Here is an 18,598-nt window from a genome sequence, read left to right as displayed (position 1 = left end):
TTATGGATAATATGTCCAAGGGGAAGCAGATACAAGGAAAACAAAATGGGTCCTAAGACTGACCCCTGAGGCACACCATATTTAACTGGACAGAACGAGGAGACATAGTTGTTTACAGACACGCAAAACTTCCTATTTGACAGGTAGGATGAAAATCATTCTAGAGCAGTACCAGAGATCCCCACCCAGTGCCTCAGTCTGTCTAACATGATGTTGTGATCAATGGTGTCAAAAGCAGCGCTAAGGTCCAGGAGTACCAGGACTGAGCACATGCCTTCATCAGCAGACATTAAAAGGTCATTGGTGACTTTAAGCAGGGCAGTCTCAGTGCTGTGGTACTTCCTAAAACCAGACTGAAACTTTTCAAATAATTTGTTATTTTCCAGCACAGTGAGCAGCTGTTTGGACACAATTCTTTCTAGAATCTTTGCAATAAAAGGCAGTTTTGAAATTGGTCTAATTGTGGGAGGGAGGGATCTAAACCAGGTTTCTTTAAAAGTGGGTTCACGCAAGCCGTTTTAAAATAATCAGGGACACAACCAGTAGATAGGGAGCTGTTGAAAACAGAGATCAAATGGGGCCCAACAGAATCTATTACTTTCAGTAAAGATTTTGTAGGTATTACATCAAGTGGGCTGGAGGACACTCTCATTTGTGATACTGTTTTTAAAAGCTCAGCCAAGTCGATGGGATAAAACTGGTTAAAACACACATATATAAATACATTTAAAATATAAGTAATTAATAAATAAATTTGAAGATTATAACGGACAATAAATAAATAAGGTAATTATTACAAAGGTCAATAAATAAAGAAGCCAATTAAAATAGATATATACATTTATGTCACAGAGCCCTCTACTCCCACCGTTCTGAACTCTGCCTTTGCAAAACAAATACAATATATTTGCATGGTTGCATGTACTTTACACACACCCTAAGATAAACTATATTAGATCATCATTACTGTATCTCATTTCCTTCATTTCTTTTTCTACGTTTATTAATAAATTAACATTTCAAACATCCAGCCTCTCTGTAAACAGGTTTCATCTGAACTACCCACTATTGAAGACATAGTCGCTAATAAAAACTGCTCACAGTGAATTCTCTGGATAATGAACAAACATTTTCATGAGTCTGCATCACTCTTCTTTTTGCATAAAATATGCAAAAACCCTCTTAGTGGTTTAAATCGACACACACAGACCTCAGAGCAGCACAATGATGGAGAGGATCTTACTGGTAGTCTTGTGTCTCTCAGGTCAGTGAATTCTTTGATTTGTTTGATGTCTGTCTGAAAATTATGTTATAATAACTTGCTAAAACTAACTAATACTAAAATAAAAAATAAGTCGGGTAAATATTAATTTTCCCTAGATAAATGTGACGGTGTGTGAGATGATTAATAGGATAGGAAAGTTTATGTATTTTAATGGCTTCAAACTGTTATTGAAATGAAAGCATGTGAGTTTTTAGAGGAAATGTGTCTCTGGTTGAACTGCTAACAACTCAGACATCTGAAACGGGACAAAGGGCCCCAACTGCTTCTTTGTTAGGGCCACGAGCCAGAGCGGTCGAACCGCTGGTTAAATCCCGAACAATGTATTTTATAAGGTTTTCCTCTGTGTTTTTATATAAAACCTGAACGTGAAAAAAGGGGTGACCCTGAATAGTCGAAGATTTGATGCTTCGATAGAAGGAGCCTGATCTAACTGCCGATCTCACGGCCGAAGCGTCGCAGAGGCGTTATAAAACAAAGATCATGCCATTTTGGTTATATGGGGGTGCTCTATGTCTGATTTTACACAGAACTACTGGTTTACTCCTAATAAGTTTTTCAGCCTGTTATGATAAAAAATTATCAATATATAATGCTGTGAATAAACATATGAAAAGAAAGAAGCTTTTGCTAAATCTTTTTATTTAATCTGCGTGAATAAATCCAAAGGGCGTAGAATGTATATGTGTGTGGTAGAGAGACAGAGCACCAGCTGAGCCAGTGTTGCCGAACATTCAAATCATTTCTCACTGTTGATGAACCACACACTGACTATTATGTTGTTTTTAAACAGACTCACAAGAAACTGCGACGGTCATGCAATTATTGGCAGGCATAAAACCAGTGAATGGCAGGCCAGCAGCAAATAAAGGCTCAACAATAAACCTCAGTTTATCTGTAAATGTACAGTGTAAGTTACAGTGCCTAACGAATAGAGACTGCAGCTCTGCAGCTTCTCAAGATCAAAGCAAAGTCACTGTGTGTAACCCATTTTAAATCTATTTTTAGATGGTATTAATATTAATAAAGATCCAATCAGCCCACCAACAAATTAAAACCTTCAGTAATAATAACAGACATGTTACGGTGGTGTGGCGTAGACCCAAATGCAGTGCTCAAGAAAGACAGTTTTTTTGGGGGAAAAAAGGGGTTGAGAAACTGGAGTTGAGGGAGAGGTGAATGCTGGGGAAACGCAGGCAGAACAGAGAGTCGGGGGACACTGGGGGCGAGGAAGAAAGGAGGCACACTTTCGCACAATAACTCCACCACCTCGGGGTGGAGTCTCCATTCCCCGGTCCTCAGCCCCTGTCTCGACAGCAGGTCTTCTCCCTGATTCTGGTTCCCAGGGATATACATCGCTCTGAGAGACCGCAGTCTCTGCTCGGACCACAGGAGGATCTGATGCGCCAGTTTGCATAACGTGCACGAGCGCAGACCCCCCTGGTGATTCAAATAGGTCACCATTGCCGTATTGTCGGTCCTGACAAGGACGTAGTGAACACGGAGAGCGGGCAGAAGACTCTTCAGAGCTCTGAATACCGCCAACATTTCCAGGCAATTTATGTGCCAAGAGAAATGATGCTCCTGCCAGGAAGTTAGGTGTCTGTTGAAATAATTGTCCGGCGACATGACGCTCCCAACACAGGACCCTGGGACAGGAACCAACATCTCGATGCCGAACCGCTAACTCTCGCGACTGAGCCAGAATGAGCCAGTTGTCGATGTAGTTCAGTATGCGTATGCCCTGGAGCCTCATCGGGGCCAGAGCTGCATCCATGCACTTGGTGAACATGCGAGGAGAGAGTGCATGGACTCAGAGGGGCCCCCTCCTGAGTCCATGTCCCTCAGCAGGTCGGCCTGGTATGCCTGCAAAACCACCATCGTGTGCAGGCTCGCACCAGCCCGGCCCGCCGCCATGTAAGCCTTGCCCACCAGAGCAGAAGTCACGCGATATGGCCTGGTGGGCTGCGCTGCCTCTTTAAGGGATGACGCAAGACCGGGCAAGAGATAGCTGGCCAGAGCATCCTCAACCCAGGGCATCGTCCCATAGCCGAAACCCTTAACCCCCGCAACGTCGCTGTAAACCCGGAGCGGGGGAGTAGTCAGACGTGCTCAGAAGGGCTTGCCCCAGGATTTACACAACTCGTCGTGCAAATCCGGGAAGAAAGGCCGAGCTTGGCCGCAAGCAGCCCCCTCGGGAGCTGCCTGGGCATGCGGCATCCCCAGACAAGACACACACGGGGCATGAGTGTCCCCAGCTGTGATGTAGCGCAGGCATGGGAAAACACACTGCCTGAACTGCTCACCAGCCATCTCCTCTGCCAGACTTCCTTCCAAGTGAGAAAATTCCTCTCGTGGTTGCACTTACCTCTTTGTAGTCTCAAACACACCAGAGTGCCTGCTGAATAGAAAAAAGCTAATGTGTCCGGTGTGCCGGCGTGCTTATATATGCCTCCGGTTACGCCGTCCCACGCTACCGTTCTAGCAACGCCAATATGATTGGATCCCATAGTGTCGTCACCGACGCAGTTCGAGTTCTCTCGAAGGGGAACCGGGGTTGAAGTACTGGCAGAAGTGGAGTTGATTGCTGGCAGGTGTGGCAGGCAGAGGAGGAGGTTGACGAGATGAGGTGCGAGTCGTTGGCTGGGCTCAGGAGCGGACGGACGGACAGAGAGAGGGAGTGAGCACACACAGGGGAGGAGACACAGGGAGGCAGGCAGAGAACAGAGAAAACCAGGGAAAAAACAGAATCACAGACAAAAAAGGAAAAAAAAAAACAGGACACTCACCGTCAGCCGGGCTGCCACCACAACAAGACAAACAAAAACTGTGGATACTGCTGAAGAAATATTGTGAGCCAGGTTCAGGTGGTTTCGGAGACTGATTGACTGACTGATTTAGCATGGCGGAGGAGATACAGTGCCTGCATACAACATGTGAACATGTCAAATGCCAACACCAAATTTGAAGGATAACATCTGTTTATGACTCTCCCCTAGTTCCTGTAGGTTTCCCTATTAGGTCATTTTTAACTGGCCTTAACCTAAAACAACAAATCTATCTGATGTTTATTCTCCAATGCTGCGTTCATATTGGAATATATTACTGTCCATGAGTTGTACTCTAATCTGTGGAGCCAGTAAGATTTTGTAAACATTCTTGTAAGACTCAACCTTGTAAGATTCAATCATCAATTAAGCCCCCTAAGAATATTCTATAACAGATTGAAACTAACAAATCAAACACTTGTTCCCCTCACAGGCTGGAACATCTTCTCCTCGTGCCTCCTCATTCAGTATCACTATGTTGCTGATCCTAAGAACTGGACTGAAGCTCAGACCTACTGCAGAAAGACATACACAGACCTGGCCACCATTGAAAACACTGAAGAAGTGAACCAACTTAATAAAACAGTTTCAGCTTCTGGTTTCAGCTCTGATGTCTGGATTGGCCTGTACACTGAAATCAACTGGAGGTGGTCAGACAGCTACACAGGGACAGGAGCTGGATTTAGGAGCTGGGATACGTATTACAAAGAACCAAACTTTATATCGGCTAGTCAACTCTGTGTTTGCGTGGGAAATTATAAAAATTGGTGGGATGATAGTTGCTTTTCAAAATATCCATTTATCTGTTACAGAGGTAAGGATATAACAGAGTCTATTTTGATCTGGAAAAAATATTATTTCAAAATTCAGTATGATCTCAAAAATTCACTGTTTTTAAAAATTTACTGCAGGAACTCAGCTGGACCCTGAATTTGTTGTTGTGAATGAAAGAATGAATTGGTCCAGTGCTCAGAAGTACTGCAAGGAGAACTTCATAGACCTGGCCACCGTGAGGAACAACACTGAGAACCAAGAGATCCAGAACTTAAAGAGTGGAAAAGTGGCATGGATTGGTTTGTTCAGAGATCCTGACATTTACTGGTCTGATGGGAGTGGCTCCTCATTCTCATACTGGACCACAGGTTCCAACCCATTAGGCTCGATGAGTGTTGCATGTGGTGTTGCTTTGCAGAGTTCAGGAAGATGGACGATTCTTCCCTGTGAAACTAAATCGCCATTTGTCTGCTACAGCATCCCTGGTGAGTGGTTTACTGTGCTTCAGTGGAAGAGAGGGAATAACTGATGATAAACTGTGCTCAGACATGGTGCTCATTTACATGTATGAGTTTGGTATCACAAAGGTAATTCCACAGCATGTTCTTCTTCTCTGTGTTTACACACCAGTAAAGAGGCAGGTAGTAAAGCTGAGGATAAAGCTGGAGGACTCCTCTGTGGATCTGAATGACCCTGCTGTGAAAGCTGAGATGCTGAAAAAGGTGAGTCTCCAAAATCCACCCTGAGACACTTCACACACCCAGGACAAATGTAAAGTAGTTATAAAGAAATTTGCATGTCTTTGCTTAATGGCTTGCTTGAGTTTGATAGCATCTAAAAACCATGTTTTGGGTGTGTGACTGTAAAAACCACATTTCTGCTGCTCAGAGTAGACAGCAGCAGCCACTAGATACAGAATTGTTATTCAACCTTAATGGTCCTGTGATCACAGAATGATTGCCATGTCAGGATCAATAAATGATAAGATAGACGTTGGTCTGGTAATCACAAAACAGTCACTGTGTAGCCTAAAGCTTTTTAAGTCAAGATTGAACAAAAACTTTGTCTTGGTGACAAAAATAAAAAGTGTACGTATGTTTCAAAATGGCTGCCATTTGTGTTTCCCAGCTCCAGGACAGACTGAAGGAGAAAGGAGTGAGTGGAGTCACCCTGAAGTGGAGAGAGCAGCCTGATGGGAAAGTCTTCCACAAGGAGGACAAGACTGAGCTCTAAAACTACAATATAACTGTACTTCTGTTTATCTGTAGTCCTTGGTGAATGTACTCTCTATCTGCTAATACACACAGTACACTATTATCACTGTACTGAGTGCTTAACCAGAACCCTGAATACATCCTGTAGACTGTCATAGGAGAGTTTTGTCCTTCATCATCAATATTACTGAGTGGTTAAGTGTGTATGTTTTAGTAACATCTAGTGATGATGATAAAAAAAAAATAGCTTGTTACAAGACATGTTAAACATTATCAAAGAATTCACAAGACACCCAGTAAGATCCCTTTCCTTTGTCGTGCTGCTCTGTGGACTGTTTGTGTCGATGTACACCACTAGAGTAAACACCACTTCTGTAGATTCAGTTCTTAGGCAAATCAAGGGAAATTTACCAAAATGCATCTCTTGTGTCTGTCATAGGAGAGTTTTGTCCCTCATCAACAATATTACTGAGTGAAGTGTGTTAATGACATTAATTTATCTTCAAAATATAACATATAAATGAGATATAGCATTGGCTTCAGCATTACAGCTTGTGAACCTGATAAAATTATATTTACATTATTTTGAAAAAGCGCTGTACTTCAAACTGTAAATAAGCTGAGCTCTTTCAATCTGTGTGTGGGAATTAAAGTGCAAAACTGCCCTCATCTGAACCTCATGTGTACATTATTGCCTTTGACGAGAAAGTTTAGTCAGGGAAATTTACTTTGATTATTCCAGTCAGGTTGCTCTTGTGCTTCCTCTGTTTCACCTCACTGCTCTAATTTAGAAGATCCAGACTTCAACCATCAAAATGGCGTTAGACTTAAATCTGCCCAAATGCCTTGTGAAACCATATTAGTTTAATAATAGATTTAATGTTTCAAATTTGGGCCCAAAAACTTGACTACAGAATTTGTTTGTTTTTTTTATTAATAAATGAGCAGATGATGAAAAGATGGTAAAGAGTCCCATGTTAACAACAACAGGTTTTCACCTCATCAAGACAGTTGTGTGATTACAGAGTGTGAGATCTAAAATACTGTGCATTGACGTTACACTATATCCATTAAACTTAGGTTTAATTGCACTGACCGACAGTATTTGGCTGATGTCAGGTGCCCAAATAATTGTTTAGTTTTCAGGCACTTCCATATTATGAAGTGCCAAGTCGAATATCATTATTACTATTATTATTATTATTATTATTATTATTAAACAAAAAATCTGTTTCATAGTCATACATATAACTTCTCAGTTGATGTGAACACTGTTTACAAGTCAGAAACTATTAATAACAATAACTCATATATAGCAGATTTTAACAGTAGCAAGCTAATTAAGCTAATTAGCTTCATGAATTGGTTGAAAGTGCTGTCCAGTGTGTTTGTCTTTTTCTCGTCCTCACTTCCTCCGACTGCATCTTCATCAGAGACGCCATTCACTTTATTGCAAGTCAATGAACCATCAAAAGGATTTTTGAGTTGTTATTTTAGGGGCGTAATAATGCACAAGTAGATTTTTTCTTTATTTTGAATAAATATTAAAAAAACTGAAAAATACGAGCCGGAGGTTTGGGGGTCCTCCCCAGGAAAATCTGAGCATTAATTTCCTGCATTCTGGAGACATTTTCTTCTCCAATTTATGGTGGAAATGTCTTTATTAATATAAAGGGAAACAAAAAATATACCTGCAGGTGACAATTCCATCCATCTATCCATCCATCCATCGTCAACCGCTTATCCTGCGTACAGGGTCGCGGGGGTGCTGGATCCTATCCCTGCTGACATTGGGCGAAAGGCGGGGTACAACCTGGACAGGTCGGCAGTCCATCGCAGGGCCGCAGGTGACAATTCATAAATATAAAAATATAACAGAATATAATGCAGTTGTAGTTTAAGTAGCCTAGGCTAGTTATCACTATAGATTTACCATATTTCTGTTCACAGTGATATACGCTAGAGAGAATTATACATGACGTTCCATCAAACTCATTTTTGACAGCTATTTCCGGTCCACCCCCCATACCGGATGTCTGTATGTAACTAAATAAAATAACTAAATACAAAGTAAGAGAGAGTTCCAAATTACTTTGCTAGTGCTTTGTCTTACAAACTTGCCATCATTATCACTCCAAAGCTGTAGCCTAGTCTTAAACTTGTGAGTCTGTGTCTCTTCTTCTCTGTCCTCTCACTCTTTCTGGTGTAGCATAGGCTGTGCAGGGTGAATTGAGGAATGTGCTCCACCCCCCGCACCTCCCTCTATTTTCTCAATGAGTCGTGTTGTGTGTTTAACTGTCATCTTCAGGTAATCTTGTAGACCAGTTATTAACTATGGTTATCTATAACCCCAGACTCCGGATGTTAAAAACGGTCTGGTTTTATCAGACAGAGTTCGTTTTTGAAACAGGAACCTATTTTTATCAGCTGGAGACAAGAGTTTGGAACTACAGACTATATAATAATCTGGTTGTACCAGAAGTAACGGCCCCAACCCCTCACCAGTTATCTCCCACATGCAGAGCAGCACTTGGGCGTTTTTTTGTCTTTTTTTTCTTACTTCTATAAGTACCCTACCAGAAATCCAGAGGTCTTCACACTAGTGACCTGAAACCAGAGCGATGACCCTTCAAAGAGAACACGGTACGCATTCAGCCTTTTCTCCGTAACTTAAGAAATAGCAAAAATCGACACTTTGTATTTTCATTCCTGCGTGTTTTCAATTAACTGTTGTGGTGCTACAGAGTCTCCCCACTACCTTGTGTTCTTTTGTTCCCCCCTTCCCTGTGTTTTCTGTCTTTCCTCCCTGTCTGTGTTTGTCTGGGCGTGGCTACACTCTCTGGCTCTAGCAGCGCACCTGGTCCTCATTCCACTAATCAAGCTCCTGCAGTATTTCAACCCAGTCCTCCTCACATTCTTCACCAGTAACTGGATCAAGGATTTCCTGGAAGGAAGAACAATTCAGGTTAAAATAGGGGCAGTCCTATCAAGTGAACATGTTATAGAAAACGGAAGACCTCAGGGGAGTGTTGTAAGTCCCACATTATTTTCAGTAATGATTAATGATATATATGTGAATATACCAATAGGTATAGGAAGATCACTTTTTTCGGATGATGGGGCAATATGGAAAAAGGAAGAAATATAGAACATGTAGTTAAAAAAATACAAGAAGGGATACAGCATGTTGAGAAGTGGGGAATAAAGTGGGGTGTTAAATTTTCTGTAGAGAAAACTAAAGTAATGTTTTTCACAGGGAAGAAAATCAAGGAAAATATTAATATAAAACTATATGGAAGTAACTTAGAGAGAGTTAAAGCATTCCGTTTTTTAGGAGTATACTTTGACACAAGGTTAACATGGGTAGAACATATTAGAAATGTAGAAGACAAATGTAAAAAAGTAATAAATTTAATGAGATGTTTAACAGGACTAGAATGGGGAACAGATTATAAATCACTGAAATATATATATGTAAGTCTAATAAGATCAAGGATGGATTATGGAAGTGTGGCATATGGATCAGCAGCCAAATCTGTACTAAGGAGGCTTGATGTAATACAGGCTAAAGCACTGAGATTATGTCTAGGGGCAGTTAAAACATCACCAGTGTGTGCTCTACAGGTGGAAGCGGGAGAAATGCCATTGAACATCCGACGTAAACAATTGCTTGTAAATTATTGGGTAAATCTAAAAGGGCATGGAGATAGTCATCCAACTAAAATAATATTACAAGATAATTGGGAAAGGGAGAGAGCACAAAAGTTCAGTTTTGGGTGGGTCGGAGATGAGGCGGCTAGAGAATTGGGAGTGTATGAAAAGGAATTCTGCCCAACTATAATATGGCCTGATACACTGGTATGGAAGCTAGAAACCATGGAAGTTGATTTTAAATTACTTCGAGTTAAAACAGTAAGTAATAGTACAGATCTGGTAGCGGAATTTTATAGACCTATAGATTTTAAATATAAAGAGTATATTCAGATTTATACAGACGGATCAAAGGATCCAGAAACAGGAAAGACTGGTTCTGCAGTTTACATTTTCAACCAAAGAGGTGAGATAAGCAGACGAACCACAAATGATCTGAGTGTGTATACAGTTGAATTATATGCTATTAAGATGGCACTAGAATGGATTGAGGAAAACAAAATCAAAAAAGCTTTAATTGGAAGTGATTCAGTGTCAGCTTTATACAGTCTCATGACTGGTATATCTAATAGTTATCAGGATTTACTGTATTCAATATTGATAATATACACAAGAATAAGGGAAAAATGCTATGAGATTCAATTGACTTGGATTCCTGCTCATATTGGCATTGTGGGTAATGAGAGAGTGGACAAGTTAGCCAAACAAGCTGTTAAAAAAGAGAGTATTGAAGGAAATATTAAGTTGTCAAAGTCTGAAGGAAAGAGTATAATATGGAAAGAAGCCATTAGAGAATGGCAACATCAGTGGGATATGGAAACTAAAGGGAGACATTTATATGCTATACAAATAAAGTTGGGGCGGTGAAGAATAGGGGAGGGAATAGAAAAGAAGAAATAGTTATGACCAGATTAAGGATAGGTCACAGTAATTTGAATAGCACATTACACATTATAGGGAAGCACCCAACTGGTTTTTGTGGTTGTGGTCCGGTTGCAGAAACTATAGAGCATGTGTTTTTGAGTTGCAGACAATATGAAGAACAGAGGAAAAATATGATGGAAGAGTTAGGAATAGTTGGAACAATAGGGACCGGAATGAAGGAAATACTGGAAAGTGGGGAGAATGAACAAAGCAGAGGAAGTGTTTTCTTATTTTTATCAAGAATAGGTATGATGAGAAGAATATGATGTAACTGGACATGACAGGAAATAAAGCCGGAAGATGGCGGTAGTGCAACGATAATGGATGCAAGCTGCCGATAAACTCTAAAGAAGAAGGAAAAAAGAAGACATTCTTCACCAGATTGTCAGTTAACCACATGTGGTACATGCGTCAAGGCTGACAATCTTCTCCTGTAAGAATCCTAGTAATTTCTGTCTCTCCCTGGATTAACCTGTTTTTCTCTGTGCCCAGGATCACACTACCTCCGGGAACCCTGCCGGACGCCACACCCCGCTCAGCACCTATCTTACCTGGACTTACTCCTCTCCTCCGTGTTCTCCATTCTGCCCTTTTGTCACCCCTTCAAACTGTACCGAGTCTGCCTTTTGAGTCAAGTTTTTGCACTATGACATTAACAGTTTTTGACTTAATCGACAATGAGCTTCATTCAACCGCATATCACCTTGAAGGTAAGAGGGCCTTCTAGAAATGTTCTATATTTTAAAGTGTCCTATCCTGATGTCTATTTTGTATATTGTTTTTACAGATTTGTACTCAGGCGAGGAAATAGGTTCTACAAGGGAGAATGGCATTCCATCAGAGCAGGTTGTAGATCTCTCAGGAGAAGTCGGTAAGTAAGGTTACCTTAACTTTTAATCAGTGTATAGGTTTTATTTATTTACAAACTTTTACGCAGATGTGGTAATACACCCGCAGATGGTGCGAGCGAATGTGAGCAGTACTTTATGCAGGGTCTCTCCACTACCTTTTACGAGGAGAACGCTCCGGTTCTGAAATCGGATCAGCCCTCGGTTTCAGTACCGCAAGCGTACATAACACCGGGGTCCCCGGAACACTATGAACCCGGATGTGTCCCCGGAATCACCCGTCCAGTCAGGCCGCAGATGGGAGATCACGAAATCATTCATCCGGACCCAGCAGAACCGTGTACGCCGCTGAATCAGACTGAGCCTATACCGATCAACGGACCTCGGAAAAGGGAACACCGTAGAAGGCTCATTTCAACCAGCAGTAGCAGGAGCAGCAGCAGGCCACCCACAAGTAGTAAGTGAAAATGTTTATTATAACGCTCGAGGGCTGCGCATTTTATTTAGCTCATGTAATATCATTAACCAGCCAACAGACGTCGCTCTAAAACCATTAACCTAGCAAATATGCAGTCATAATAAAATAGTATAGCCTATATACAGTTTCCCGTGATACCATGTTGCTGATTATTAGGCTATACGATTAATGAGTTAAAAGTAATCCACACTAATTTCTCAAATACAACACCATGTCAAATGTTCTATGCACCAAGTAGTCTTATGAGTTATTTAACCTGACTTTAAAAGCTATTTTGCTGCTTTTTCACAAAGTAGGCTATTACTGTGGTGTTTGTTTTTGCACTTCTACAGTGTTTTGGTACTGATGTGTGACATTCAGGGTATTTAGTTACAAGATAATGTAAGAGTTTTAAAAACGTTAATGATGCCATGCAAATAATAAAAAAAAAACTAGTTTGCTTGTTTGCTATAAAGTATTAATGTAGTGATTTTTAAGGGTGAAGTCTGACTTTCATTATTAAAATACACAAAAGAGGTTAAAGTGTCTTTGTTTTTGTCTCCCTCCAGCAAACAGACCCTGACGATCCGTGAAAGGCTGTCAGAATTGCTGTCGGACTGCCATGATCAACTAGTTTCAATGAGTAATGCTTTCCGACTAATGGGTGAAATGCTGGCTGTCTACAGTGATCATAATTAGTAAGGTGATTTATCTTTTATTTGTTTCATTGGGTAATTGTATGATTGTTTTCACTTGGTCATTTTAATTTATGACGTTGAGATTTTTTAAGGTCCAAGTGTGTTTTGATTTTATGATAATGGATGAAAACAAACCGTTTAACCTCGTCTGATCAGACGAGGTAGATCAACATTTTCAGAATGAGTCAAACTTTCAAAATGGTATAACTGAAAATAGTGTAACTGAAAACGAGACCTCCTCCAGTCAGTTCTTAGATCAGTTGCACGCTATAAATCAAGCTCTCGTTGATATGGAACGCTTAGAAAATGAAATACCAACTGCTTTATTAGATGAAATGAACCCTTTAACCAAAACAACATCCCCTCTTTAAATACAAAACGCTCTCTCCGAGCTTGAAAATAATGCAATCCCTGCCTTAATCCCCTCCACATCCTCGGCCTACCAGACCCCCATTAACTCCCCCCTCATGGAGCAGGTAGCCAACACTCCTCCCTTTCAACAGCAAGGGGGTAGCACGACTCAAAATATTGACCCTGTGGCACCTCAAGCCACCTCAAGGAGTCATATCACGACATAAATTCTGTAATTATGAAATACGCCAGGTGTTGCGCTTTCCTTCTCCAACCAATCAGAGGGTGTAGTGGATTATGCTCAGTTTTACAACGGTTCACTGGAGCAGGTAGATGCGATTTTACAACAAGCCTTGTCACACAGGAGACCCCAAGATGTGGTGCAGTTGGAGCTAAGAGGGGAATTGTACAATCTAATTGGACCATTATGACAGACGGTGATCTAGAACTGGTTCTCCAAGTGATCACCTGCCCTACAAGGGCGGGTAAAAGAGCAATGGTGGATAAAATGTCTTTCTGGGTTCCCCATATCTGTGTGAGTACTGTTACACAGGGTACAACTGTGTGCTGAGTCACAGATGCCCTGCTCATTGTTCCGTTTGCTATGACCCTACCTGTAATCAGAAGGGGTTTCAACGGTGTGTGTGGAGTGTAACAGGACATGTCGTTCAGAATTCTGCCTGACTGATCGTTGTACAAAAAATGTTAAATGTGCACAGCTTTACTTCTCAGCAATGTGTGGTGAAGGTAAACCACACATGTCCTGCGGTGAAGTGTAAAATCTGTGGTGAGAATTTGACCTCTGACGTTACAGATGAGAGTGAGATGCATCAGTGCTACATCCAGACACTACCACCTGAAACAAACGCACAGAAAAATTGGTGTTTTATGATTTTGAAACATACGTCAAGGAAAAGGCGTTCACATACCCTTTTTGGTGTGTACAAACGTTAGATGGAGCTCTCAAGGCAGAAATTGTGCCAACGAGTTTCTCATGCATTTCAGACGCCCGCTGTGTGTGTTGCTCACAATGCTCGAGGTTTTTACTCCTACCTACTCAACGCGATGCTTGAACAGCATTAAAACCCTCTTTGATTTTGCAAGGTTCAAAAGTCATCTGTATGACAGATCCTGATTTTAATCACAAATACATTGACTCACTGTCCTTTCTTTCCATGCGTTTAGCCGATATGCCAAAAGCTCTCGGTTTCGATGACAGAATTAAAGGCTATTTTCCCCATAATTTTAGCTCACCTGCCCATTTGACCTACATAGGTCCCTACCCAGAGCCAAAAATGTACGGTGCAGAACGCATGACTACGGTACAGCTGAAAGACTTTAACACCTGGTACAAGACGGCGCGCTGCGGATGCAAGCTGTTCAGAAAACAGTATAGATGAAACAGCGGTTGACCCGTTTAGCCGTGTGACTATAGCATCTGCATGCATGAAAGTGTTTGTGACCAACTTCCTTCCTCAAAGTTTGGCCATCCCCGACCCCGATAACTACACACGCTAGTTCAAAACGTATTTAAACGCAGGCATTCAGTGGTTGCAATGGGTGGCAAGCACAGAAAACATCTTCATTCAACATGCTTTAAATGAGGGGGAAAAACAACTGGGAAAATACTTTGTAGATGGTTTTGCAGAGATCCAAGGTGTGAAATATGTATGGGAGTTTCTAGGATGGTTTTTTCCATGGCTGTCCGAGTTGTTTCAAAGCTCATGAGACCAATCCTTTGATCGGATACCCTTTTGAGGAGTTGCGTGCGAGGAGAAATTACGTGAGCTACAGGCCATCCACAATGCTAAAGTGATTGTCATGAGAGAGCACACATGGACAGAGATTAATCGTAAATAACATCAGGGGTTAAAAGAGTTTTCTCAATCAGTATAAAGCTCCTCAACCTCTCTCACCCCGCGAAGCTTTGTATTATGGTCGAACCTGTGCAGTAAAGTTGAGAGACTGTGGGTGCTAATGAAACGGTAGACTACTTTGTGACATCGCTGTATCCCTATGTCAACTGTAGCTTTCCCTATCCTTTAGGGCACCCAAAAATAATCTACAAAGATTTCAAAGAACCCCAAAGCTACTCTGGAATAATAAGAGCCAAAATCTGTCCACCACAGGTTGGTTTTTTTTATTGTGTTTTTTTTGCCATATAGAACTGCTGCCGGTAAACTCGTCTTCACACTCAGCCGAACGTGCACTGAACTTAATATTCAGGAGGGTCCATGTCAACACAGTGGTGAGGACAGAGCGTTGACAGGGGTCTGGGTCACTGCTGAATTTAACAAGGCCTTGGAGATGGGGTATCGGGTAGCTGAGATCACAGAGTATGACATTTTGATAGACTCGGTTTTTGTTCAGTACATGCACACTTTTCTGAAGGGTAAACGGGAAGCTTCAGGTTACCCCCTGAAGCCAAAGATCAGGCAGCCCGAGAAAAGTACATCAAGGACTATCTGACCAATCAGGGTATTTTGCTGGATGCGTCTAAAATTCATCCGAAACCTGCAAAAAGACAAGTCTCCAAATTATGTCTCCACATTCTGGGGGAAATTTGCACAACGCTCGAATCAGACACAGACTAAACTAATCACTGACCCTGAAGAGTTTTTTAACTTTGTTTTCTGGAATTTATAAAGTTAAATACTTTTCCTTTGTCAAGGACAAAACAGCATTGTTGCAGTGGAGTTATGGTGAGCAATGTATTGCCCCTCCAAACAAGGTAGACGACGTCTTTATAGCTGCTTTCACCACAGCTTATGGGCGTCTAAAGTTGTACAGTTATTTGGAGCAGCTGCAGGAGAGGGTCTTGTATTATCTATGTCACAAAAGAGGGGGAGAGACGGCTTGACCTGGGTAATTACATGGGAGATTTGACTGAGTTAGATGGTGATAGCAGAAAAGAATTTGCGGCCGCGGGTCCTAAAAGTTATGCATACCAGACTTGTAACAACAAAGTAGTACTTCGTGTAAAGGGAATCCCCTCAAATGCATGATTGTTGTGAACAAGTTAACTTTAACAGTGTCAAACAGTTGGTGGAGAATTATGTGCTAAACTCTGATGGGGGTGTCATTGAAACACCTCAGCACAATATTGTACGAGATAAAAGGGGGTTTTTCCTTTAGAAACTCATCATTCCAGAAAAGGTTTAGTGTGGTGTATGACAAGAGACGGTTACTGAGCCAAGGTCAAACCCTGCCTTTTGGCTATTGAAGAAAAATGTTTTCATCCAATGAAATTGAGTTTGACCCTAGACTAAGAACACCTTTCTCCTGTCAAATTGTGGGGCCATGCGGGTCCGGTAAAACTTATTTTGTAAAGTCTGTGTTGGAATCATGTCATCGACAACATGCCTAGTAATATTGTTTGGATTTTTACTTCTTATCAACCGATGTACACTGAACTGCAACAGAAGAATAAAAAGATCAAATTTGTCGAGGGATTGCCTGATTCTTTTGACGATGAAATTATATTCCCACCTGATCAAGATCATCTTATATTTTTGGTTGATGTCATTTTCCAGGCCTCTGATCACCCTGAAGTTGTGAGAATTTTCACACAGTACAGGCATCACAAAAAATGAGTGTCGTCATCATGTTGACTCAAAATGTATTTCACCATGGAAAGCACAGTAGGACAATTAGTTTAAATAGTTACTATTTGGTTTTGTTTAAAAACCCTCGATAGATTACAGATGAGTATATTAGCTCAAATATTTCCTGGACGAAAAGCCTTTTTCTTAGAAAGTTTTGAAGATGCTACCAAAGATCCTCACAGGTATTTAATCTTCGACCTCACACCTAGTTGCACAGAAACTTACAGACTAAGATCAGGAGTACTACCCCTTCCTAAATCAAAGTCCTGATCCAACATGTCAGCACGTTTAAAAAGGAATGCGCCTTTAATGAGGGCTTTGTCACGCCACGCCTCAAAAGCGTAAAGATATTCTCAACAATTTCTCATCGGACTTTCTTCAGTCTGTTTGTGAACTCTCTTTGAATCTTTTAAAAACAAAAGAAAATTATAAGGTTGGTGGCTAATAAAAAAAAAAAAGTCTTAAAACCAAACATAAGGCTCCGACAAAACAGTTTGGAGGCTTTCTGTTACCTCTTCTTTCAACAATCCTTCCTGTCATTTTGGGAGGGCTAATTAATAAATCATGAGTCAGAAAATGTTTTTGGTGACGCCTCAGAAACTAAACCAGCTGAATCATTCTGTACCATCTGAATCCAACGCTGAAACAATGAGACAGAGGGCAATACTAAACGAGGATGGTATGAACGCTTATGAAAAAATTAAGAAATACAATGCCCTGCTGCAAAGATACCTAGCTCTGGTCAAACAAGGAGAGAAGGAAGAACGCCACATTACTCTGACAATAGCTAAAAATTCTGAGGCACTGAAGCAGCGAGTAGGAGGAGGAGGAGAAGAAGAAAAGAAACTGGATGAAACAGCAAGGGAGGTTGTACAAAACTTGCCGGCTCGCTATCGTAACAATGCACAGTACATCATAAAGAAATTAACCAAGAGCCGAGGTGGGTGGACTCCCAGGGGAGAGTTTATGTATAATGGAGATGTTGTGAAAGGTTCACACCTACTAGACTCGTTTAAAAGTCTGACCGTCTCCCTTAAAAAATCCCAGCCTCCTAAGGGTTGGACAGGTTTTTTGAATACTTTGCAATATAGGCAACTTCAAACGGTAGGACCCCGGGAAGATGAGGAGGAGGTGATGTCCCTGCCAATAAAGAGGGGAAGAAGGAAAAAGCAGACACCCCGTGCCCCTCGCAGGGATGCTGAGGATGATGAGACACCGCCCTTACTATTTAAGAAGGGAAGAAAACACAGACGAGCATCTTTAACCCCCCAGTGGGAAGAGGTGGAAGCCTCGCCACCCTCAAGAAGAGAAAAAAGAAAGAAACTCACCCCCCCCTTGCTCCACGATGGCTTAATTTTAACCCATATAAAAACAATTCAAACTAAAGTTATTTGTCTCAAGATTCATCTTTATAACTTGTAACAGTCTTTGAACATTTGTAAAGAACAAACTGTGTGGTGAAAAGATGCGGCTCTTTGTTGCCTCATACAACATTGATATTTTTTCACAAAATTTGATACCATAGAATCATTTCTTGTAAAATCATCATGATACAAAGACAGCACATTCTCAAAAGATAGACCGCAGGCTCGATGACACAAATAAAACACACAATGCTGACCACATGTGGTAGACAGGGTATGCTGAAACTGTTTGTATGATATGAAATGGTTTCACAGCGTTTTGTTTAAAATTCCAAGATACTTTTAGGTTAATGTGAAAACTCTGAGAATCCAAAAGAATCAAAAAAGCTAGCTTTCTGGCCGTCCTCAAGAGTGAGCGCAAGCCAGTGCTCCCCAGGCTCGTGTGCAGGATGGGTGTTAACTATCATGTAAGCAGGTAGTCTAAAGGACTGTCTCAGTAAAGGTAACTGATCCGAAGCCCCAAAAGGAATCTCCAAGTAAATGTCACAATATTCCTTCCAATTCAGTTGTTCATATTGCCTTAGTAATAGTCCACCAACACT

The 18,598-nt window shown here is 41.2% G+C and overlaps 1 long non-coding RNA gene across 1 annotated transcript; it reads left to right on the top strand.

Annotated features, from left to right (window-relative positions):
* Positions 1-11,141: 11,141 nt before the first annotated feature.
* LOC123980150 lies at positions 11,142-16,473 on the top strand. Its single transcript, XR_006827384.1, has 3 exons — positions 11,142-11,383; positions 11,461-11,978; positions 12,548-16,473. It is a non-coding gene; the product is annotated as an uncharacterized LOC123980150 (long non-coding RNA).
* The last annotated feature ends 2,125 nt before the right edge of the window (positions 16,474-18,598 follow it).

The sequence above is a fragment of the Micropterus dolomieu genome, linkage group LG12 (assembly GCF_021292245.1).
Source record: "Micropterus dolomieu isolate WLL.071019.BEF.003 ecotype Adirondacks linkage group LG12, ASM2129224v1, whole genome shotgun sequence".
Taxonomy (NCBI): Eukaryota; Metazoa; Chordata; class Actinopteri; order Centrarchiformes; family Centrarchidae; genus Micropterus; species Micropterus dolomieu.
This window is presented reverse-complemented; position numbering and strand designations above follow the sequence as displayed.